This window comes from Cherax quadricarinatus, chromosome 34 (genome assembly GCF_038502225.1).
Source record: "Cherax quadricarinatus isolate ZL_2023a chromosome 34, ASM3850222v1, whole genome shotgun sequence".
In the NCBI taxonomy this organism is placed as follows: domain Eukaryota; kingdom Metazoa; phylum Arthropoda; class Malacostraca; order Decapoda; family Parastacidae; genus Cherax; species Cherax quadricarinatus.
Genome location: NC_091325.1, coordinates 15,607,337 through 15,633,846, shown reverse-complemented (window position 1 = coordinate 15,633,846; position 26,510 = coordinate 15,607,337). Strand labels below are relative to the sequence as shown.

The window sequence follows — 26,510 nt, the reverse complement described above, 5'->3', positions numbered from 1 at the left end:
ACACACACACACACACACACACACACACACACACACACACACACACACACACTGGACGACCAGGCAGGGATAACAGGGAAGGCACTACAATGGATCAGGGAATACTTGTCAGGAAGACAGCAGCGAGTCATGGTACGTGGCGAGGTGTCAGAGTGGGCACCTGTGACCAGCGGGGTCCCACAGGGGTCAGTCCTAGGACCAGTGCTGTTTCTGGTATTTGTGAACGACATGACGGAAGGAATAGACTCTGAGGTGTCCCTGTTTGCATATGACGTGAAGTTGATGAGAAGAATTCACTCGATCGAAGACCAGGCAGAACTACAAAGGGATCTGGACAGGCTGCAGACCTGGTCCAGCAATTGGCTCTTGGAGTTCAATCCCACCAAGTGCAAAGTCATGAAGATTGGGGAAGGGCAAAGAAGACCGCAGACGGAGTACAGTCTAGGGGGCCAGAGACTACAAACCTCACTCAAGGAAAAAGATCTTGGGGTGAGTATAACACCAGGCACATCTCCTGAAGCGCACATCAACCAAATAACTGCTGAAGCATATGGGCGCCTAGCAAACCTCAGAACAGCATTCCGACATCTTAATAAGGAATCGTTCAGGACCCTGTACACCGTGTACGTTAGGCCCATATTGGAGTATGCGGCACCAGTTTGGAACCCACACCTAGCCAAGCACGTGAAGAAACTAGAGAAAGTGCAAAGGTTTGCAACAAGACTAGTCCCAGAGCTAAGAGGTATGTCCTACGAGGAGAGGTTAAGGGAAATCAACCTGACGACACTGGAGGACAGGAGAGATAGAGGGGACATGATTACGACATACAAAATACTGAGAGGAATTGACAAAGTGGACAAAGACAGGATGTTCCAGAGATTGGACACAGTAACAAGGGGACACAGTTGGAAGTTGAAGACACAGATGAATCACAGGGATGTTAGGAAGTATTTCTTCAGCCACAGAGTAGTCAGTAAGTGGAATAGTTTGGGAAGCGATGTAGTGGAGGCAGGATCCATACAGGATCCATACAGGATCCATAGCTTTAAGCAGAGGTATGTTAAAGCTCACGGCTCAGGGAGAGTGACCTAGTAAAGATCAGTGAAGAGGCGGGGCCAGGAGCTCGGACTCGACCCCCGCAACCTCAACTAGGTGAGTACAACTAGGTGAGTACATACACACAAACATACACACACACACACACTCACAGCGGAGAAGAAAGTGATTACATAGCGGGAACACTTCACTCTGGAGGTCCCAAGGTGGTAATAGCAGTGATGTATAACCCACCACAGAACAGCAGGAGGCCAAGGCAAGAGTACGACGAGAGCAATAGAGCGATGGTTGACACACTGGCTAGAGTGGCCAGAAGAGCTCATGCATGCAGGGCAAAGCTCCTGATCATGGGTGACTTTAACCACAAGGAGATCGATTGGGAGAACTTGGACCCACATGGGGGCCAAGATACATGGAGGGCTAAGATGATGGAGGTGGTACTGGAAAACTTCATGTGCCAACACGTAAGGGACACTACAAGAGAGAGAGGAGAGGATAAACCAGAAAGGCTGGACTTAGTATTCACCTTGAGTAGTGCAGATATCGAGGACATCACATATGAAAGACCCCTTGGGGCCAGTGACCATGTGGTTTTAAGCTTCGAATACACAGTAGAGCTACAAGTGGAGGGAGAAGCAGGAAGGCCAGGACGAATGAAGCCAAACTACAAGAAAGGGGACTACACAGGAATGAGGAACTACCTGAACGGGGTTCAGTGGGACAGAGAACTAGCAGGGAAGCCAGTTAATGAGATGATGGAATATGTAGCAACAAAATGCAAGGAGGCTGAGGAGAGGTTTGTACCCAAGGGTAACAGGAATAATGAAAAAGCCAGGATGAGCCCATGGTTTACCCAAAGGTGCAGGGAGGCAAAAACCAAGTGTGCTAGGGAATGGAAGAAATATAGAAGGCAAAGGACCCAGGAGAATAAGGAGAACAGTCGTAGAGCCAGAAACGAATATGCACAGATAAGAAGGGAGGCCCAAAGACAATATGAAAATGACATAGCAGCGAAAGCCAAATCTGACCCGAAACTGTTGTACAGCCACATCAGGAGGAAAACAACAGTCAAGGACCAGGTAATCAGGCTAAGGAAGGAAGGAGGAGAGACAACAAGAAATGACCGTGAAGTATGTGAAGAACTCAACAAGAGATTCAAAGAAGTGTTCACAGAGGAGACAGAAGGGACTCCAGAAAGACGGAGAGGTGGGGCACACCACCAAGTGCTGGACACAGTGCACACAACCGAGGAAGAAGTGAAGAGGCTTCTGAGTGAGCTAGATACCTCAAAGGCAATGGGGCCAGATAACATCTCCCCATGGGTATTGAGAGAGGGAGCAGAGGCGCTATGTGTACCCCTAACAACAATATTCAATACATCTATCGAAACAGGGAGATTGCCTGAGGCATGGAAGACAGCAAATGTAGTCCCAATCTTTAAAAAAGGAGACAGACATGAAGCATTAAACTACAGACCAGTGTCACTGACATGTATAGTATGCAAAATCATGGAGAAGATTATCAGGAGAAGAGTGGTGGAACACCTAGAAAGGAACGATCTCATCAACAGCAGCCAACATGGTTTCAGGGACGGGAAATCCTGTGTCACAAACCTACTGGAGTTCTATGACATGGTGACAGCAGTAAGACAAGAGAGAGAGGGGTGGGTGGATTGCATTTTCTTGGACTGCAAGAAGGCGTTTGACACAGTTCCACACAAGAGATTGGTGCAAAAACTGGAGGACCAAGCAGGGATAACAGGGAAGGCACTACAATGGATCAGGGAATACTTGTCAGGAAGACAGCAGCGAGTCATGGTACGTGGCGAGGTGTCAGAGTGGGCACCTGTGACCAGCGGGGTCCCGCAGGGGTCAGTCCTAGGACCAGTGCTGTTTCTGGTATTTGTGGACGACATGACGGAAGGAATAGACTCTGAGGTGTCCCTGTTTGCAGATGACGTGAAGTTGATGAGAAGAATTCACTCGATCGAAGACCAGGCAGAACTACAAAGGGATCTGGGCAGTCTGCAGACCTGGTCTAATAATTGGCTCCGGGAGTTCAATCCCACCAAGTGCAAAGTCATGAAGATTGGGGAAGGGCAAAGAAGGCCGCAGACGGAGTACAGTCTAGGGGGTCAGAGACTACAAACCTCACTCAAGGAAAAAGATCTTGGGGTGAGTATAACACCAGGCACATCTCCTGAAGCGCACATCAATCAAATAACTGCTGCAGCATTTGGGCGCCTAGCAAACCTCAGAACAGCATTCTGACATCTTAATAAGGAATCGTTCAGGACATTGTACACCGTGTACGTTAGGCCCATATTGGAGTATGCGGCACCAGTTTGGAACCCACACCTAGCCAAGCAGGTAAAGAAACTAGAGAAAGTGCAAAGGTTTGCAACAAGACTAGTCCCAGAGCTAAGAGGTATGTCCTACGAGGAGAGGTTAAGGGAAATCAACCTGACGACACTGGAGGACAGGAGAGATAGGGGGGACATGATAACGACATACAAAATACTGAGAGGAATTGACAAGGTGGACAAAGACAGGATGTTCTAGAGATTGGACACAGTAACAAGGGGTCACAGTTGGAAGCTGAAGACACAGATGAATCACAGGGATGTTAGGAAGTATTTCTTCAGCCACAGAGTAGTCAGTAAGTGGAATAGTTTGGGAAGCGATGTAGTGGAGGCAGGATCCATACATAGCTTTAAGCAGAGGTATGATAAAGCTCACGGCTCAGGGAGAGTGACCTAGTAGCGATCAGTGAAGAGGCGGGGGCCAGGAGCTCGGACTCGACCCCCGCAACCTCAATTAGGTGAGTACACACACGCACACACACACACACACACACACACACACACACACACACACACACACACACGCACACACACACACACACACACACACATATACACACACACACACACACACACACACACACACACACACACACACATATACACACACACACATATACACACACACACATACACACACACACACACACACACACATATACACACACACACATACACACACACACACACACACACACGTTAAATACTGAGTTAGAGGATGTGGGAGACAACATGACAGCAGACATCACTGATTAAGACTCACGAGGAAGCAATTACCAATAATTACATCATGCACTAATTAGGTTTCATGATTTAGTAATTTGCGCGAAGATCAGCTATGGTGGGGAAGAGAGAGAGAGAGAGAGAGAGAGAGAGAGAGAGAGAGAGAGAGAGAGAGAGAGAGAGAGAACACCTATACACTAGTAAAGATATTGACAATTAAATACCGTGGAAAGAGATGGGAATACAAGCACAGGTAGAAATTCAGACTAGAAAACAGGAAAATAAACTAAACAACAGATGGACAGAAACAAACATGAAGGGAGACAAAGAGAAAACCAGACAAAAAGAGAGAGAGACAATGCAGGCAAATAAAAATTTACATACAGATTGGATGGTACCTTCAAATGTGAGAATTTTATTATTAAGAAACCAAGAGTGTTTTTTTAATTATGTACTTCAAGTTTATATATATATATATATATATATATATATATATATATATATATATATATATATATATATATATATATATATATATATATATATATATATATATATATATATATGTCGTGCCGAATAGGTAAAACAGGTCAGTTAGCAAGAATTCATTTAAAATTAAGTTCTTTCTAAAATTTTCTCTTGTACGTTCAAAGATATATTTTTTCATTGATGTTAATGTAAAAATTAATAATTTTTACCAAAAGAACCTTAGAAAACTGACCTAACCTTATTATAGCAAGCGCAATTTAATTTTGCCTAATCCAACTAAATATATTTGAGATAAGTTTACAACAATTTAATAATAAACTAACATAATGAAATATATTTTCTTCGTTAGGTTCGGAATGATTTTTTGCATAATTATTGCTTACACAGATTGTCGCTTGCCTTATTCTGCAAGAAGAGCGTTGCTATTTAAGCCAAAATTGCAAGTTTATGTAGTATTGTAACCACGAACGAGTGGTATTTAATCAGTAACAACACTGCGACTAGCCGGGGGCTCGAACCCCTGTTGTTTTAGCCTGCCCCATGGTGAGCGAAAATTCACGATGCTCTAACCCACTGGACCATCCAGTCCTACATATATCACACACCCAGCAAAGCTAGGTTTTAAATATATATATATATATATATATATATATATATATATATATATATATATATATATATATATATATATATATATATATATATACATATATATATATATATATATATATATATATATATATATATATATATATATATATATATATATATATATATATATATATATATATTTAACAAGATACAAGAGATTTGTATATAGAAACACCATGCACAAATAACACTCACATAAGTGATTGAAACTTGTGACGATGTTTCAGTCTTCCTGAAAAGTTTCTTCTATGTACCTGTTATTTCCTTATTGTTCCTGTCACTGTATTGTGCTTTTTTATTGTTTAGTTAAACCAAGACCAGAATTCTCCACTAGTCCCTTGAATTGGTGACAGTTTTGATGGTGTGGAAACTGTAAACAAGCTGAATATTAAGCCATTCCCAACAGGCAAGAGTATGAATCCTCAATAAATAACAAAAAAAAAGGCACAATACCGTGACTGGAACGATACACAAATAACCCGCACATAAAAGAGAGAAGCTTACGACGACGTTTCGGTCCGACTTGAACCATTGACAAAGTCACACTAACAGAAGTGGAGCAGGACACCTATATATAGCTGTCCTGCTCCACTTCTGTTAGTGTGACTTTGTCAATGTTCCAAGTCGGACCGAAACGTCGTCGTAAGCTTCTCTCTTTTATGTGCGGGTTAATTGTGTATGAATCCTCTACCGCAGTAATATACAAGTGTTACGCATCTCAAAGAATATTTCATCATGTATTTCCATGGTTCTGAGGTATTTTACTTGGTTGGGAAGCTGCTACATGATCTTCCTGCCAATGCAAAATCGCTTTCCCATTCAGGTGTCAGACTCTGGAGTGCAGGTTTTCATTTCACTGCCAATGTTGCTCAGTAGTAATGGAGTTGCAGTAGCTGAAGTAGTCAGTGTAACTCTTAAAGACTGATAAATGAAGTAGCTGAGTTGAGGCATGACCTTTGAAACTACTTTAGCAAACATTGTGCAAGTGACTTTTCATGTTTGCCTTTTGTCGTTAAATACCAAAGCATGTCCTTCAGAAAGTCTCCTAGTTCACCCTCTCGACTACTTAAGGCCAAACAGAAGGGGATGGTGTCCGTAATTGACAAGAATCAGGGTCAGAGAAATCTTTCGAGAAGTGTTCTTCATATTTTTAGTGTACTATAGTGAAGCTGAGAACAAATTACTTATAAATGACTAATTAAACACACCATTATTTATGGCGGTATTCCCTAATAAATTCGAGCTCCGACAAGAATCCATAATATTGGATGGATGGCTCGTCTGCATTACGCCTTCAACACATTTGTTTAATCGGATAATGAAAACTGACAAACTGTTCAAGATGAGTGAAAGAGAAAAAAATACATACTGAATTCCTATGTTTCTTCACCGCTGAAGAATATATCCAGGCATATTTTTCAGTCTCCAAAGCCGCTTCTAACCATATAAATAAAAATGTTTTAAACTAGATGCAAACTTATTGTCATGTGAAGACCGTTGCCGGCACTAGGATACAAGATTTCTTCTGAAACTTTATGTATATAAATGGGAAAATGACAGACCTACATTTTTCAAGTTATCTGTTTCTTTTGATGCGAAAAGAGCCACATAGCTGGAAATTTATAATATCCAATGCACTTATGATCTGCTAAAGATAATCATTATACTGCTTTCTGTTATCGAAGTTCACTCTGCAGAGGAGCATTTCTGCCTCAAAGCAGACCACGAGTATCTTCAGTGCTGGAGGCAGCACGTGAAGAAGGTGCCCCATGGCTTGGTGGCTAAAGCTCTCGCTTCACACGGCGAGAATCTGAGTTCAGTTCCCAGCGAGGGTAGAAACATTGGGCGTGTTTCTTTATACAAGTTGTCTATGTTCCCATCAGTAAAATGGGTACCTGAGTGTTAGTCGACTGGTGTGGTCGCATCCTGGGACAAAACTGACCTTATTTGCCCGAAATGCTCAGCATAACAAGCGGCTTTCTATATAGTAGTATGTCATTGATGTTAGCTAGGCCTGTATACCTTGTACATGTACTTGTAGACATAGAGATATATTATTATTTTTATTAGTAATAATAATAATAATAATAATAATAATAATAATAATAATAATAATAATAATAATAATAATAATATTATTATTATTATTATTATTATTATTATTATTATTATTATTATTATTATTATTATCATTATTATTATTAAATTTCGATGAAGTTTGTCAAGAAATTGAATAAGGTCAACGAAGCACAAAACAATATGGTTGGTATGATCCCTGAGGTTAGTGATTAACTCTCAGTAGAAGAGTAGTTCTTGCTCCATGTTATATGAGTAAGCGACATCGTGTGACACTGCCTCAGATAAGCACCGTGTGTCACTGTTTTACACAAGCACTGTGTGACACTGCCTCACACAAACACCTTGTGGCTCTACCTTAGACAAGCACCGTGTGACACTGCCTCACACAAGCACCGTATTACACTGCCTCACACAAGTGTCATGAGGCACTACCACACACAAACACCGTTTACCATTGCCTTGCACAAGCACCCTGTGACTGCCTGACACAAGCACAGAATGTGAGGATTTTCCGCCCAGCATACGTTCATCACAATGTTATAGCCTTACCGAGGCTGCGAGAAGTGATAGCATTCAGTGGCGCCTCTGGGTCCGTATCTACACTATTTCCTTTGAAACATGTGGAACTTCCTTCCAGCATCCGCTCTGCCCTTTGCCTTAACAGTCGGATAGAGCCCGGGGTCGCTATAAGCAGACGGAGAATCGAGCCTCCACTACTTACGCTGAATGGCTCGCGTGGATTTAGCGTTTTCACGCACTACAGTCACAATGTTACGTTGAATCTCGCTCTGTGTACTCACGTATATGTACTCACCAATTTGTGGTTGCAGGGGTCAAGTCATAGTTCCTGGCCAAGCCTCATCGCTGATTCCTACTAGGTCCTCTCTCTCCCTGCTCCATAAGCTTTATCAAACCTCGTCTTAAAACTATGTATGGTTCCCACCTCCACTACATCACTTTCTAGGCTATTCCACTGCCTGACAACTCTGTGTCTGAAGAAATACTTCCTAACATCCCTTTGGCTCATTTAGGTCTTCAACTTCCAATTGTGACCCCTTGTTTCTGTGTCCCTTCTCTGGAACATCCTGTCTCTGTCCACCTTTTCTATTCCGCGCAGTATTTTATATGTCGTTATCATGTCTCCTCTGACCCTCCTGTCCTCCAGTGTCGTCAGTCCAATTTCCCTTAATCTTTCTTCGTAGGGCAATCCCCTTAGCTCTGGGACTAGTCTTGTTGCAAAACTTTGCACTTTCTCTAATTTTTTGACGTGCTTGACAAGGTGTGGATTCCAAATGGTGCTGCATACTCCAGTATGGGCTTTACGAATATGGTGTACAATCTTGAACGATTCCTTACTAAGGTACCGGAACGCTATCCTTAGGTTTGCCAGACGCCCGTATGCTGCAGCAGTTGTCTGATTGATGTGCGCCTCAGGAGATGTGCTCGGTATTATACTTACCCCAAGATCTTTTTCCTTGAGTAAGGTTTGTAGTTTCTGGCCACCTAGACTATACTCGGTCTGCGGTCTTCTTTGCCCTTCCCTTATCTTCATGACTTTGCATTTGGCAGGGTTAAACTCAAGGAGCCAGTTGCTGAACCAGGCTTGTAGCCTGTCCAGGTCTCTTTGTAGTCCTGCCTGATCCTCGACCAATTTGATTCTCCTCATTAACTTCACAACATCTGCAAACAAGGACACTTCTGAGTCTATCCCTTCCCTTATACAAAAAACAGCACAGGTCCTAGGACTGATCCCCGTGGAACCCCGCTTGTCACAGGCGCCCACTATGACACCTCGTCACGTACCATGACTCATTGTTGCCTCCCTATCAGATATTCTCTGATCCATTGCAGTGCCTTTCCTGTTATGTGTGACTGATCCTCTAGCTTTTGTATTAACCTCATGTGAGGAACTGTGTCGAAGGCCTTCTTGCAGTCCAAGAAAATGTACTCTATCAACCCCTCTCTCTCTTATCTTATTTCTGTCACCTTGTCATAACACTCCAGTAGGTTTGTGACACAGGCTTTTCCTTCCCTGAAACCGTGCTGGTTGTCGATTATACACTTGTTTCTTTCCAGGTGCTCCACCACTCCTCTCCTGATGATATTCCCCATGACTTTGAAAACTATACACGTTAGTGACACAGGTTTGTAGTTTAATGCCTCGTGTCTGTCTCCTTTTTTAAAATTAGGACTACATTTGCCATCTTCCATACCTCTGGTAGCTGCCCAGTTTTAATGGATGTGTTGAAGATCTTATTTAGTGGCACACACTGCATCTCTGCTCCCTCTCTAAGGACCCATGGAGAGATGTTGTCCGGTCCCACCGCCTTTGAGGTATCAAATTCACCTCCTCCTCTGTTATGTGTACCTCATCCAGCACTTGTTGGTGTACCTCCCTGTTCTGAATTCCTGGAGTCCTACCTGTTTCCACTGTAAATACTTCTTTAAATCTCATGTTGAGCTCCACACTTACCTCTTGGTCGTTTCTTGTGAACTCCCAACCATCCTTCCTCAGCCTGATTACCTTTTTTATTCCTCCTGATGTGGCTATACAACAGCCTCGGGCCAGACTTGACTTTCGATGCTATGTCATATTCGTAATGTCGCTGAGCCTCCCTTCTCATCTGTGCATATTCGCTTCTGGCTCTTCGGCTGATTTCTTTATTTTCCTGGGTCCTTTGCTTTCTGTACCTTTTCCATTCTCTAGTGCACCTAGTTTTTGCCTCCCTACACCTTTAGGTGAACCAAGAACTCGGTCTGTTCTTCCCATTATTTCTGTTTCTCTTGTGTGTCTGTGTGGACTCACCTATTTTGTGGCTGCATGGGTTGTTTCACAGCTCCTGGCCCAGCTCTTCGCTGGTCGCTACTGTGTGTGTGTGTCTGTATGTGTACTCACCTAGTTGTACTCACCTAGTTGAGGTTGCAGGGGTCGAGTCCAAGCTCCTGGCTACTAGGTCACTCTCCCTGAACCGTGAGCTTTATCATACCTCTGCTTAAAGCTATGTATGGATCCTGCCTCCACTACATCGCTTCCCAAACTATTCCAATTCCTGACTACTCTGTGGCTGAAGAAATGCTTCCTAACATCCCTGTGATTCATCTGTGTCTTGAACTTCCAACTGTGTCCCCTTGTTGCTGCGTCCCATCTCTGGAACATCCTGTCTTTGTCTACCTTGTCAATTCCTCTCAGTATTTTGTATGTCGTTATCATGTCCCCCTATCTCTCCTGTCCTCCAGTGTCGTCAGGTTGATTTCCCTTAACCTCTCCTCGTAGGACATACCTTTTAGCTCTGGGACTAGTCTTATTGCAAACCTTTGCACTTTCTCTAGTTTCTTTACGTGCTTGGCTAGGTGTGGGTTCCAAACTGGTGCCGCATACTCCAATATGGGCCTAACGTACACGGTGTACAGGGTCCTGAACGATTCCTTATTAAGATGTCGGAATGCTGTTCTGAGGTTAGCTAGGAGCCCATATGCTGCAGCAGTTGTTTGGTTGATGTGCGCTTCAGGAGATGTGCCTGGTGTTACACTCACCCTAAGATCTTTTTTCTTGAGTGAGGTTTGTAGTCTCTGGCCCCTTAGACTGTACTCCGTCTGCGGTCTTCTTTGCGCTTCCCCAATCTTCATGACTTTGCACTTGGTGGGGTTGAACTCCAGTAGCCAATTGCTGGACCAGGTCTGCAGCCTGTCAAGATCCCTTTGTAGTTCTGCCTGGTCTTCGAACGAATGAATTCTTCTCATCAACTTCACGTCATCTGCAAACAGGGACACTTCGGATTCTATTCCTTCCGTCATGTCGTTCACAATGTACTCACCTAATTGTACTCACCTAATTGTGGTTGCAGGGGTCGAGACTCAGCTCCTGGCCCCGCCTCTTCACTGATCGCTACTAGGTTCTCTCTCTCTCTGCTTCCTGAGCTTTATCATACCTCTTCATAAAACTATGTATGGTTCCTGCCTCCACTACTTCACTTGCTAGGCTATTCCACTTCCTGACGACTCTATGACTGAAGAAATACTTCCTAAAGTCCCTGTGACTCGTCTGAGTCTTCAGCTTCCAGTTGTGACCCCTTGTTCCTGTGTCCCCTCTCTGGAACATCCTATCTCTGTCCACCTTGTCTATTTCCCGCAGTATCTTGTATGTCGTGTATGTGTGTGTGTGTGTGTGTGTGTGTGTGTGTGTGTGTGTGTGTGTGTTTTCACACGATTCATCCAGCAAAGTCAAAGCTACAATTCATTTAAGACACTGTAAAATGCATTTTGCCTTCCCGGCTTAGCTGCAATGGTTTGTCTGAATAATATATCATCTCTGCTATTGAGACAATTAGTAGCGAGGCGACATACAGTTGGGTATAAACGTGATAACTGTCGGACGTATTGCAGACAAACATGAAGACAAACACAACTGGCGAAGAGGCTTTCAATGGGTCAACGTTTGGAACTCTTTATATCTATTTCAAACCAAGACATTATGAAGCTCATCACAGACTTATGCCCTGTTCCGGTGAAAACTTATTTTGATTATTAGTAATTTTAACTTTATTTTTTTTTATCTTTAACATTTATACCAATCTAAAGGAATAAAATTATAAAGGAACTGACAGATTAATAACAATAATTATATAATTATTTAATCATATACGTATGTACAGTCTTTTTAATCATATTGTAAATGCATTTTAAATCGAAGTGTAATTAAATTGTTAAGCTTGCTAAATGGCGATTAATGTTAAATTAATGAGGGCTGTACATTGTTTGTTTCTTGGTAACTACGTTTCTCAACCTTTGCCAAAAATCTGCTGCACCACAAACAGTTTCCGAGTTGTATAAACAGTCTTTAAATATTTTTTTTTGTGGAGTTTATCATTAGTTCTTGAGTGTCTCTTTTTTGTCATTTATAGAAATATTTTTGTGGACCATCGGATCTTGTTTGCTGTGTTCTTCTTGCACTTTTCTCTTTTATCTTCCTATTATACTTACACTTATCTTCCTTCTACGCTAGTCTTTCCTCTGAACCTGTCTTCCTTCTGCCCCTGTCTTATTTGTCCCTATTACCCCTGAACCTGTCTTTACCTTGTATCAACCCTTCCTCCTGAATTGTCCTTTTGGGTAACTTTATAAAAACGAGTACACAGACATATGACGGAAAATTACAAAGTGAGAGGACCTACCTCTTGTGTGCCAGTAGACTTACTGGACGGGCAATGTTATAAGATAACATTAGGTGGTAGGAATACAAATGCAGTCACATGGGCTTTGTCAAGCCTACTCTATGGGCCAACCGTACTCAAGTAGAGGGATTCCATAAAAAATTGCATTTGTGTTTCTTAATCTACAGGCCTTCTGCAGTGATCTCTGTTGTGGAGTTGGGCGATTTACCTTATAGGTGTTTTGAAGATAAGACCGTTGGTAAGTGAGAAATGTTTATAACACTGAATTACATTTAAGAATGGATGAATTTGTGTTATACAGAGAGGTGTCGAGCAACCTGGTTGGTGTGAAACTAACCTTCAAAACAGCGTCTTCGCAGTAAAGAGCGAGATTTTTTTTTGGGGGGAAACGTTTCCCTTCTCTGTGTAGAGCTTAATCACGTTTTCAATAGGGCGAAATGCTATCAGACTAAAAGCATGTTCTGGATCGAGAGCGTCACACCTGCCATCATCTCTCAAACTCGCAACCTCATCTGCGATTTTCGATATACTTACCAACAAGCATCCTCACTAACACACTCACTCACACTCTTTCTCACATTCACCAACACCATTACACACCAATACCATCACTCACACATTCATCCTCCTTCAGGAATACTCAGTAATCACTTCCATATTCGTACATAGTCACCAGTGCGTCATATATTTAGACAGCTAATACTGTGCGGATCAACCAAAGCAAAGAGCGGTGTAAGCTCGATTCTCCGTCCGCTAAGCAAGAGAAAGAAACTCTCGTCTGATGATGTGAACAGCAGATTTGTTTTAGAAACAATACGAGAAGAACTCGTTACTAAGATCATCTGAATGCTAACGAACTGCCTGAAAGTGGTGTATAACAATGCAGTGAGGTCACTGACGAGACAAGGTAAGTGAAAACTATTACAAAGCTTTGAGAAAATGAAATTTGAGACGATTAGAAATCACAGCAGGAGAGAAATGAGCATAAACGTCATAAAGCATTGACCTGAACGATGACAAGAGAACATCGCTTTACGACACTTCACTTTACAAAATTTCATTACTAAAGCAGTCTTCTATTATGCTTTCTACAGTAAATGTATTCACCATTTACTATAAGCTAAGGACAAAAATATTCTAAGGTAAATATTGTGCTTAATTTATATGCATTTCTAGGCTTAACTTTATTGCTCACTTAATATGTGATAGTGTAAACATCTTAGCAAGCTTTCATACACATCTGAATTAAAAATCAGCTGTGTTTCACTTTACGGCGATTTTCGCTTTACAACAGTATTCCAGAACGTAACCTGTTGTATAAGCGGGGCCCTACTGTAGCTGGAAAATATGTAAACAACAAGTGAAGTGAAAAACGAACTGACATGGTCTGAATAATTAGCGCACTCGGTGAATGAGGGGAAACACATGATAAGCAAAAGCAAATACAATATGAGGGGGAAACACATGATAAGCAAAAGCAAATACAATAAAATAAGGGAAAGCTAACGAGAGGATGAGCAGAAGGAACAGGGACACTGCTACAGACAACAAGGATACGAGACTGATGTACCTAGACTGTGTGCGTAACTGACCGGAGTCAGAATACACTTGGCAATAACTCTCTTAGAGAGTGGCTCACAGCGGGGAAGAGAAGATAGGTGATAAATAGATAAAGGGGTGAAGATAAAATCGGAAACACAATAAATACAATAGGCAAAATAAATGAAGGAAATGAAAGTGTAAAATATTTGGATAATTAAGAAGACTAAAGTCGCATAGGTTAGAAATTAGAGGAATGAATTAGAAGATAAAATGAAAAAAAATAGACATTTGATTGAGAAAGGGACAGAAAGAGGCAGATGACAGGGTAGAGGAATGAGAAAGAGATAGAAGGAGAAACAGAGAAAGAAATAACAAAACTTAAACATGTAATTAGAGGAAATAAAAGAGAAAATCAGGGAGCAGACACCCAAGAAAAGAGAAGTGAGAGAGGAGAGGGAATGCTAACCTGTTTATGATGAAGACATAGGTGAAGAATGCAAAAATTAGATAATTGCAGTTAAGATCTTGAAATAGATAAAAGCCTAAAGGTGAAAGAATGAAGGAGAGAATGAAGTCAGACATACTTGAAATCATGGAAGCATGAGAAGTAAGAAATGAGAATCATAGCATAAATGAGATTCATAGCATTAGTGAGAGTCATAGCAAAAGTGAGAATCATAGCATGAGAATCATAGCATATGAGAAAATGAGTCCGGAGGAATTTTTGGTTAGCAAGTCGGTGTCAAGAATAGGGGGGGGGGAGAAAGAGAGAGAGAGAGAGAGAGAGAGAGAGAGAGAGAGAGAGAGAGAGAGAGAGAGAGAGAGAGAGAGAGAGAGAGAGAGAGAGAGAGAGAGAGAGAGAGACAGACAGACAGACAGACAGACAGACAGACAGACAGACAGACAGACAGACAGAGATCGCAGGATCATTTTGGAGGAAGATAGATTTGTGGAGGGGAGCTAACAGACATAGAATAGACATATAATATAATTTAAAAAAAATGGAATGATGTAATAAGAAGAGAGGATCCTATTACCAGAGGTCAGGCCACAGTACAACCAAATGTAATAACACACGACACCCAACCCTGACTCCACTACCGATTTCCCATCACTTCCCAAGACCCACACACACACACACATTCCCCAACACTTCCAACGACTCACACACACACATTCCCCATCACCTCCCACGACCCACACACACACATTCCCCAACACTTCCCACCACACACACACACACACACATTTCCCATCACTTCCCATGACCCACGCACATTCTGCCCAACTAAAACCAATTTAACAAAATCACATTCAGCTCCCTCAACTTCTCTCATTTCCCTGCTCCCATCCCTTCCCTAATCCTCCTCTCCACCTTTCCTGTTCCTTTTCTTATCATTCTCGCCTAGTCCCCTTCCATTTTCTCCTGTCCTGTATCCCTCACCCCTATTTGATTCTATTCTCTCTTCGTACCGCTCTTCACCATTCTCTCATCACTATAAACCCAAACTATCCCCTCTCTCGCCTTTATTGACATACCTTGCCATCCCATCCCCTTTCTTTTCCAACCCATACTCTCCTCTTTTTTTGGCTTACATACTTCACTTCTCCACTCCCATAAGAAACAGGGAACAGATGGTTCAAGAAGTGAGAGATAGCTTAAGGTATTGAACGGAACACCTTAAACACTCGTGCGTATGGACAAAAACTAATCTCTCCTAAGTTATGTCACTGAAGTCTTTCCAGAAAGGTACTACCTAGCGAGAAAGAACATTTTGATCAGACATTTATGAGAAAATGACACTTCCGATAAGATAGACTTGGACATTTTCAGAAATTATAGATGTGTAGAAGTATGTTCACTGATTATGGAGTTTGAGCAGCGGAAGCAAGAGAGTCTAAGGAAGTACATTACCATCGACCAAACTCAGAATGAGAAAGTTAACAGGGTGATTTGAACTATGAAAAGCTGGCGAGAACACAAAATAAACTTAAGGAGACATTGCGGATTATGGGAAATTAAAATGGAGATAGCATAGCATAATTAGGAATCACATAAATGAGAAGAGTAAAATTTTTAAATACATAAGAAAGAAAATTTAATAAGTTCACATGTAAAATGAGAACACATAGAAAAAGGGTGAAGATCCAAAGTGATTTGATCTGGTCTTTGGCCTCAACGAATCGGATGAAAAATATATAGAGTTTGAGGGGCCATTAGGATGCAGCGGCCACACGATCCTATGCTGCGGCTTCCGGGTGGAGGCGGGAATAGAGAGGATGATGGTAGGAGACACAGGACACACTAGATTACAGGGAAGGCAAGCATGCAATGATGAGAAGATTCTTATACAAAGTGCAGTGATAGCTGGAAACGAAAGACTGTAGATGATAATGAAAACGCCTCTCACAATGCGTACAGTAAACTGACCAATGAGAAATGGTATAGTTTTTATATAGGTTACATTGAAAAGAAAAAAAGCTAAAGAATCTAAAAACCCATAAACAAAGAAAAAGGAAAAAACAATAGAGGAGGATTAAAAGAATAAACAGAAAAATTAGAAAAACCCAGAGACGACAAATCCTTCATCTAAAACAGCTCATATAAGCGTTTTTAATTACTAAAGAAGAGACCCATATATAAATCTTGAGAATAAATGAGAGGGTAGTAAAGAAAAGGCAGGTAAATAAAGACGGAGAAAATGCTGGCTATATTTGGAAACGTCAAACGTCCCTTAAATATTTGCCCATTTGTTAAATGTTTACCAGGAATTAGAGGGTAAAGTTTGTCTAATTTTCCAGCTTGTCCTTTCAAGGGGAGGACCTAGACGCCGGTGAAGGGCTTTAGATCCAAGAAAGTGGAATCACCCTCCCATTACCTGTGTCTTCAGTCACTGCGTAACCCTTGCGAGTTTAGCCCTTCAGTATGAATATATGAGAGCAATCCCCAGCCTGCGATTTTGTATTCCTCTTTTTACCCATCAAGATGAGTGTCTTAAGGCTGTTGAAGAGCTCCTGCTCCGAGGGACTGGAGCGGTATTTCACTTTCTTAGATCAGACTTGATAATAATAATAATAATAATAATAATAATAATAATAATAATAATAATAATAATAATAATGAAAGTGATGAAAGGAGGGAAGAGTATATGGAGAAAAAGAGAGAGGTTAAGAGAGTGGTGAAGCAATGTAAAAAGAGAGCAAATGAGAGAGTGGGTGAGATGTTATCAACAAATTTTGTTGAAAATAAGAAAAAGTTTTGGAGTGAGATTAACAAGTTAAGAAAGCCTAGAGAACAAATGGATTTGTCAGTTAAAATTAGGAGAGGAGAGTTATTAAATGGAGAGTTAGAGGTATTGGGAAGATGGAGGGAATATTTTGAGGAATTGTTAAATGTTGATGAAGATAAGGAAGCTGTGATTTCGTGTATAGGGCAAGGAGGAACAACATCTTGTAGGAGTGAGGAAAAGCCAGTTGTGAGTGTGGGGGAAGTTCGTGAGGCAGTAGGTAAAATGAAAAGGGGTAAGGCAGCCGGGATTGATGGGATAAAGATAGAAATGTTAAAAGCAGTTGGGGATATAGTTTTGGAGTGGTTGGTGCAATTATTTAATAAATGTATGGAAGAGGGTAAGGTACCTAGGGATTGGCAGAGAGCATGCATAGTTCCTTTGTATAAAGGCAAAGGGGATAAAAGAGAGTGCAAAAATTATAGGGGGATAAGTCTGTTGAGTATACCTGGCAAAGTGTATGGTAGAGTTATTATTGAAAGAATTAAGAGTAAGACGGAGAATAGGATAGCAGATGAACTAGGAGGCTTTAGGAAAGGTAGGGGGTGTGTGGACCAGGTGTTTACAGTGAAACATATAAGTGAACAGTATTTAGATAAGGCTAAGAGGTCTTTGTGGCATTTATGGATTTGGAAAAGGCGTATGACAGGGTGGATAGGGGGGCAATGTGGCAGATGTTGCAGGTGTATGGTGTAGGAGGTAGGTTACTGAAAGCAGTGAAGAGTTTTAACGAGGATAGTGAGGCTCAAGTTAGAGTATGTAGGAAAGAGGGAAATTATTTCCCAGTAAAAGTAGGCCTTAGACAAGGATGTGTGATGTCACCGTGGTTGTTTAATATATTTATAGATGGGGTTGTAAGAGAAGTAAATGCGAGGGTCTTGGGAAGAGGCGTGGAGTTAAAAGATAAAGAATCACACATAAAGTGGGAGTTGTCACAGTTGCTCTTTGCTGATGACACTGTGCTCTTGGGAGATTCTGAAGAGAAGTTGCAGAGATTGGTGGATGAATTTGGTAGGGTGTGCAAAAGAAAATTGAAAGTGAATACAGGAAAGAGTAAGGTTATGAGGATAACAAAAAGATTAGGTGATGAAAGATTGGATATCAGATTGGAGGGAGAGAGTATGGAGGAGGTGAATGTATTCAGATATTTGGGAGTGGACGTGTCAGCGGATGGGTCTATGAAAGATGAGGTGAATCATAAAATTGATGAGGGGAAAAGGGTGAGTGGTGCACTTAGGAGTCTGTGGAGACAAAGAACTTTGTCCTTGGAGGCAAAGAGGGGAATGTATGAGAGTATAGTTTTACCAACGCTCTTATATGGGTGTGAAGCATGGGTGATGAATGTTGCAGCGAGGAGAAGGCTGGAGGCAGTGGAGATGTCATGTCTGAGAGCAATGCGTGGTGTGAATATAATGCAGAGAATTCGTAGTTTGGAAGTTAGGAGGAGGTGCGGGATTGCCAAAACTGTTGTCCAGAGGGCTGAGGAAGGGTTGTTGAGGTGGTTCGGACATGTGGAGAGAATGGAGCGAAACAGAATAACTTCAAGAGTGTATCAGTCTGTAGTGGAAGGAAGACGGGGTAGGGGTCGGCCTAGGAAAGGTTGGAGGGAAGGGGTAAAGGAGGTTTTGTGTGCGAGGGGCTTGGACTTCCAGCAGGCATGCGTGAGCGTGTTTGATAGGAGTGAATGGAGACAAATGGTTTTTAATACTTGACGTGCTGTTGGAGTGTGAGCAAAGTAACATTTATGAAGGGATTCAGGGAAACTGGCAGGCCGGACTTGAGTCCTGGAGATGGGAAGTACAGTGCCTGCACTCTGAAGGAGGGGTGTTAATGTTGCAGTTTAAAAACTGTAGTGTAAAGCACCCTTCTGGCAAGACAGTGATGGAGTGAATGATGGTGAAAGTTTTTCTTTTTCGGGCCACCCTGCCTTGGTGGGAATCGGCCAGTGTGACAATAAAAATAATAAAATAATAATAATAATAAAAATAATAATAATAATAATAATAATAATAATAATGATAAAAATAATAATAATAATAATAATAATAATAATGTTGATAATAATAATAATAATAATAATAATAATAATAATAATAATAATAATAATAATAATAATAATGATAATAATAATAATAATAATAATAATAATGATAAAAATAATAATAATAATAATAATAATAATAATAATAATAATAATAATGATAAAAATAATAATAATAATGATAATAATAGTAATAATAATAATAATAATAATAATAATAATAATAATAATGATAAAAATAATAATAATAATAATAATAATGATGATAATAATAATAATAATAATAATAATAATAATGATAATAATAATAATAATAATAATAATAATAATAATAATAATAATAATAATAAAAATAATAATAATAATAATAATAATAATAATAATAATAATAATAATAATGATAAAAATAATAATAATAATAATAATGATGATGATGATAATAATAATAATAATAATAATAATAATAATAATAATAATAATAATGATAATAATAATAATAATAATAATAATAATAATAATAATAATAATAATAATAATGATAATAATAATAATAATAATAATAATAATAATAATAATAATAATAATAATAATAATAATAATAATAATAATAATAATAATAATAGTAATACAGTTATATAGGTAGTGGGAAGTTTCCCTTTACAATGGAGTCCTGAGGTGTGATATTAGGTGGTCGTGAGTGTTGTTTTCTCTGATGTGAAGCATGAAATGACAGGCTTTTTGTTCGCCCAGAAAAGCGGCGTGCCTTTGTGAGTTATATTTTGAAACCCGAGGCACGGTGAGGAGGAACCCTGGCTTGTGAGAGCCTCACTCTCACCCCCTGCCAAGCATTAGTTCACTACTCTGCCGAGGAAAGAATGCTATTGTGTTGAGAGGATATTCAACACGGACCCTACGTACACATACACACACACACACACACACACACACTCACACACACACACACACACACACACACACACACACACACACACACACACTCACACACACACACACACACACACACACACACACACACACACACACACACACACACACACACACACACACACACACACACACACACACACACACACACACACACACACACACACACACACACACACACACACACACACACACACACACACACACATACACACACACACACACTCACCAGCAACGATATTTCAGGTATTCTCTTTTCTATGTTCTAATATTTACTGCTATGATGCTGAAACACGCGTATAAAAAAGAGCCAAGGAGTACTTGGAAGTGCGTATCAAAGACATGTAATAGGAACTCTTGAAGTGGTATACAGTGCAACGAGAGACAAGAGGGAAGGAAGGAGACAGACTGAAACAGTATATCACATTCACGGATAATGTCTGGAAGTTGCTGCTCCTGTTGTGGCGTTGACACCTTTGTGAGGGCTATTATACCACGAGGGTAAACACTCCGGCTGTGTCCCGTTCTAAGTCTCACGCCATCAGTGAGCATTCAGCCCTTGGATTCTGACCATGTTCTCACAACAAATAAAGGTCAGTGCTGAATTTAGTTGCTCCATGTTTTACCATGTCAATTCTCCAAACTGGGTTATAGTACATTGGAGACAATTATATATTGGTTTAAAAGAGATAAAATATTTTTTTGGGTCTCAAAACCTAACAACATGTAACGCAGCCTAACCTAACCTAAAATTACTTCTTTTCTCTGTTAGCTTTAGTTTGGGTAGGTTATGTTAGGACCAGAACATCAATACCACCATTGCACAACCCACTTAATTGAGAACAGTTTAGATAACTCAGACAAGCTGAAATCCAAGCAGCTAAACTCTATATCGACCTATTTAATCATTAGTCATAAAGAGGTAGACAACATGTAAGTGAGAGCAAGAGACTGGTAACCTCTTCTGTATAAATTACTAAATGTCAAAGAAGAAAAACTTTGGTTTCTTCGTTTTTCGGGTTACCCAGCTCCGGTGAGAGACGGCCTATGTGTTTATACATACATACATATATATATATATATATATATATATATATATATATATATATATATATATATATATATATATATATATATATATATATATATATATATATATATATATATATATATTATATATATATATATAAGGAAGTACCACCTCTATAGATGGAATGGGGACCCTCATCCTCAGAGAAGACAATAAGCGTACCTCAGGGACAACTCAAGGTTCTCCCAGGAGCTGTTTGAATATTTTCTTCTCCTACCACCCCCTATATTTTATATTCTATGTGAACATTTGTTAATGAACAGAATACATTTACAGAAAAACACAAACATGAATACAATGGTACAATGCATTAAAGATCATGAATTTCCTCCAGCTCCTCCGAAGTCGGACGCGAGCCAAGTATGCAGGAAGCATGTCCCCTCTGGATGGCCACGGTGAGGCGCTGGAACATAAAAGTGGCTGCCCTTGGGTCCCTGGTGGTGTCGATGAGTCTGGAACCCAATTCATTTGTGGAAACGTGTGGCATTTTTTCCCCATGATCCCAAGGTCTCTGATCCCACTGGGACAAAATGATATATATATATATATATATATATATATATATATATATATATATATATATATATATATATATATATAAACACTGATCTCTGGATTAAAAGTGAACTAAGGAAGGAAAAAATCTAACTTGCAGGAGCTCTTAAATCTTCAAAGTAGGAGAGCGTATTGGTGCTTTGATGCCCTCCTCATAGAGGAAAACTGATTACATAATGCTTCCCTGTGTTGTATGGACCCTACGGATTTAATGTTTCTCAGTGACTAATAATAACAATCAAAATAAAAATGATGATAAAATAGAATCATTAAGTGTACAATGAGATACACACAGACAGAGAGAGAGTTAGTGTTCGTGTACACTTGTTGCTATTCATTGGATTTCCAATCCATCAATGGGAGAGATTTGTTTTCCTGGGAGGTTTCATCTGCGTCCTTTGTTGATTAAATTGGTTGCCATCACTCGTTGACGAGTTGTGAGCCAGAGCTGCTTGACAAACTGCTGAGGTTTGATGTGTGCTCAAGCGTTTGTTCTTCTAAGTGTTTTATCATAACCCTTGACCCTCTCTGTCTGTCTGTTTGTCTGTCTGCCTGTCTGTCTGTCTGTCTGTCTGTCTGTCTGTCTGTCTCTCTCTCTCTCTCTCTCTCTCTCTCTCTCTCTCTCTCTCTCTCTCTCTCTCTCTCTCTCTCTCTCTCTCTCTCTCTCTCTCTCTCTCTCTCTCTCTCTCTCTCTCTCTCTCTCTCTCTCTCTCTCTCTCTTTCTCTCTTTCCCTCTCTCACTCACTCACTATATTCAAATAATGAATCTCTCACTCAACTTTGTATTTAATTCTTCCTTTCTTTCCCGCTTCTATTTTCTGTTTCACACTCCACCTCATAAATTTCACCAGAAAATTATGCCTCAGATATATATAAATATTTTCTGTCAGTATACAGCAGGATTCTAACCTATACATACTACATCAAAATAGGTAGTGCTTACGTCACTCGACCAGATCACAGACCTGGACTGAGAGAAAGTGTTTGTAAATAATTCCGCGTATTTGCGAGTTATTAACCATATATATATATATATATATATATATATATATATATATATATATATATATATATATATATATATATATATATATATATATATATATATATATATATATATATATATATATATATATATATATATATAATGTATATATATATATATATATATATATATATATATATATATATATATATATATATATATATATATATATATATATATATGCAGGGTGACCCAAAAAAAGAAAGAAAATCCCCAAAAAGAAAATACTTTCATCATCATTGAACACTTTCACCACACTCATACATTATCACTGCTTTTGCAGAGGTGCTCGGAATACAACAGTTTAGAAGCATATACGTATAGAGATACACAACATTTCCCTCCAAACTGCCAATATCCCAAACCCCTCCTTTAAAGTGCAGGCATTGTACTTCCCATTTCCAGGATTCAAGTCCGACTATATGAAAATAACCGGTTTCCCTGAATCCCTTCACTAAATATTACCCTGCTCACACTCCAACAGATCGTCAGGTCCCAAGTATCATTCGTCTCCATTCACTCCTAACACGCTCATGCACGCTTGCTGGAAGTCCAAGCCCCTAGCCCACAAAACCTCCTTTACCCCTTCTTTCCAACCCTTTCGAGGACGACCCCTACCCCTCCTTCCTTCCCCTATAGATTTATATGCTTTCCATGTCATTCTACTTTGATCCATTCTCTCTAAATGACCAAACCACCTCAACAACCCCTCTTCTTCCCTCTGACTAATGCTTTTATTACCTCCACACCTTCTCCTAATTTCCACACTCCGAATTTTCTGCATAATATTTACACCACACATTGCCCTTAGACAGGACATCTCCACTGCCTCCAACCGTCTCCTCGCTGCTGCATTTACCACCCAAGCTTCACATCCATATCATTTACCACTCAAGCTTCACATCCATATAAGAGTGTTGGTACTACTATACTTTCATGCATTCCCTTCTTTGCCTCCATAGATAACGTTTTTTGACTCCACATATACCTCAACGCACCACTCACCTTTTTTCCCTCATGAATTCTATGATTAACCTCATCCTTCTTAAATCCATCCGCCGACACTTCAACTCCCAAGTATCTGAAAACATTCACTTCTTCCATACTCCTCCTCCCCAATTTGATATCCAATTTTTCTTTATCTAAATCATTTGATACCCTCATCACCTTACTCTTTTCTATGTTCACTTTCAACTTTCTACCTTTACACACATTCTCAAACTCATCCACTAACCTTCGCAATTTTTCTTTAGAATCTCCCATAAGCACATTATCATCAGCAAAAAGTAACTGTGTCAATTCCCATTTTGAATTTGATTCCCCATAATTTAATCCCACCCCTCTCCCGAACACCCTAGCATTTACTTCTTTTACAACCCCATCTATAAATATATTAAACAACCATGGTGACATTACACATCCCTGTCTAAGACCTACTTTTACCGGGAAGTAGTCTCCCTCTCTTCTACACACCCTAACCTGAGCCTCACTATCCTCATAAAAGCTCTTTACAGCATTTAGTAACTTACCACCTATTCCATATACTTGCAACATCTGCCACATTGCTCCTCTATCCACTCTATCATATGCCTTTTCTAAATCCATAAATGCAATAAAAACTTCCCTACCTTTATCTAAATACTGTTCACATATATGCTTCAATGTAAACACTTGATCTACACATCCCCTACCCACTCTGAAGCCTCCCTGCTCATCCGCAATCCTATATTCTGTCTTACCTCTAATTCTTTCAATTATAACCCTTCCGTATACTTTTCCTGGTATACTCAGTAAACTTATTCCTCTATAATTTTTACAATCTCTTTTGTCCCCTTTCCCTTTATATAAAGGGACTATACATGCTCTCCGCCAATCCCTAGGTACCTTCCCCTCTTTCATACATTTATTAAACAAAAGTACCAACCACTCCAACACTATATCCCCCCCTGCTTTTAACATTTCTGTCATGATCCCATCAGTTCCAGCTGCTTTATTCCCTTTCATTCTACGTAATGCCTCACGTACCTCCACCACACTTACATTCTGCTCTTCTTCACTCCTAAAAGATGGTATACCTCCCTGGCCAGTGCATGAAATTACCGCCTCCCTTTCTTCCTCAACATTTAAAAGTTCCTCAAAATATTCTCGCCATCTACCTAATACCTCCCTCTCCCCATCTACTAACTCCCCTACTCTGCTTTTAACTGAAAAATCCATACTTTCCCTAGGCTTTCTTAACTTCTTTAACTCACTCCAAAATTTTTTCTTATTTTCAATAAAATTTCTTGACAGTGCCTCTCCCACTCTTTCATCTGCTCTCCTTTTGCACTCTCTCACCACTCTCTTCACCTTTTTTTTACTCTCCATATACTCTGCTCTTCTTATAACACTTCTGCTTTGTAAAAACCTCTCGAAAGCTACCTTTTTCTCTTTTATCACACCCTTTACTTCATCATTCCACCAATCACTCCTCTTTCCTCCTGCCCCCACCCTCCTATAACCACGAACTTCTGCCCCACATTCTAATACTGCATTTTTAAAACTATTCCAACCCTCTTCAACCCCCCTACTACTCATCTTTGCACGAGCCCACCTTTCTGCCAATAGTCGCTTATATCTCGCCCGAACTTCCTCCTCCCTTGGTTTATACACTTTCGCCTCCCTCTTACTTGTTGTTGCCACCTTCCTCTTTTCCCATCTACCTTTTACTCTAACTGTAGCTACAACTAAATAATGATCCGATATATCAGTTGCCCCTCTATAAACATGCACATCCTGGAGCCTACCAATCAACCTTTTATCCACCAATACATAATCTAACAAACTACTTTTATTACGTGTTTCGTCATACCTTGTATATTTATTTATCCTCTTTTTCATAAAATATGAATTACTTATTACCAAATTTCTTTCTACACATAGCTCAATTAAAGGCTCCCCATTTACATTTACCCCTGGCACCCCAAATTTACCTACTAATCCCTCCATAATATTTTTACCCACTTTAGCATTGAAATCCCCAACCACCATTACTCTCACACTTGATTCAAAACTCCCCACGCATTCACTCAACATTTCCCAGAATCTCTCTCTCTCCTCTACACTTCTCTTTTCTCCAGGTGCATACACGCTTACTATAACCCACTTTTCACATCCAATCTTTATTTTACTCCACATAATCCTTGAATTTATACATTTGTAGTCCCTCTTTTCCTGCCATAGCTTATCCTTCAACATTATTGCTACTCCTTCTTTAGCTCTAACTCTATTTGAAACCCCTGACCTAATCCCATTTATTCCTCTCCATTGAAACTCTCCCAACCCCTTCAGCTTTGTTTCACTTAAAGGCAGGACATCCAGTTTCTTCTCATTCATAACATCCACAATCATCTCTTTCTTATCATTTGCACAACATCCACGCACATTCAGACTTCCCACTTTGACAATTTTCTTCTTCTTATTCTTTTTAGTAAT

General features: G+C 40.0%; 1 protein-coding gene across 2 annotated transcripts in view; it reads left to right on the top strand.

Moving 5' to 3' along the window:
• The window catches only part of LOC128693630 (uncharacterized), an 805,124-nt gene that overhangs the window by 421,543 nt on the left and 357,071 nt on the right, over positions 1-26,510 (top strand). The gene's annotated exons all lie outside the window — the stretch shown is intronic.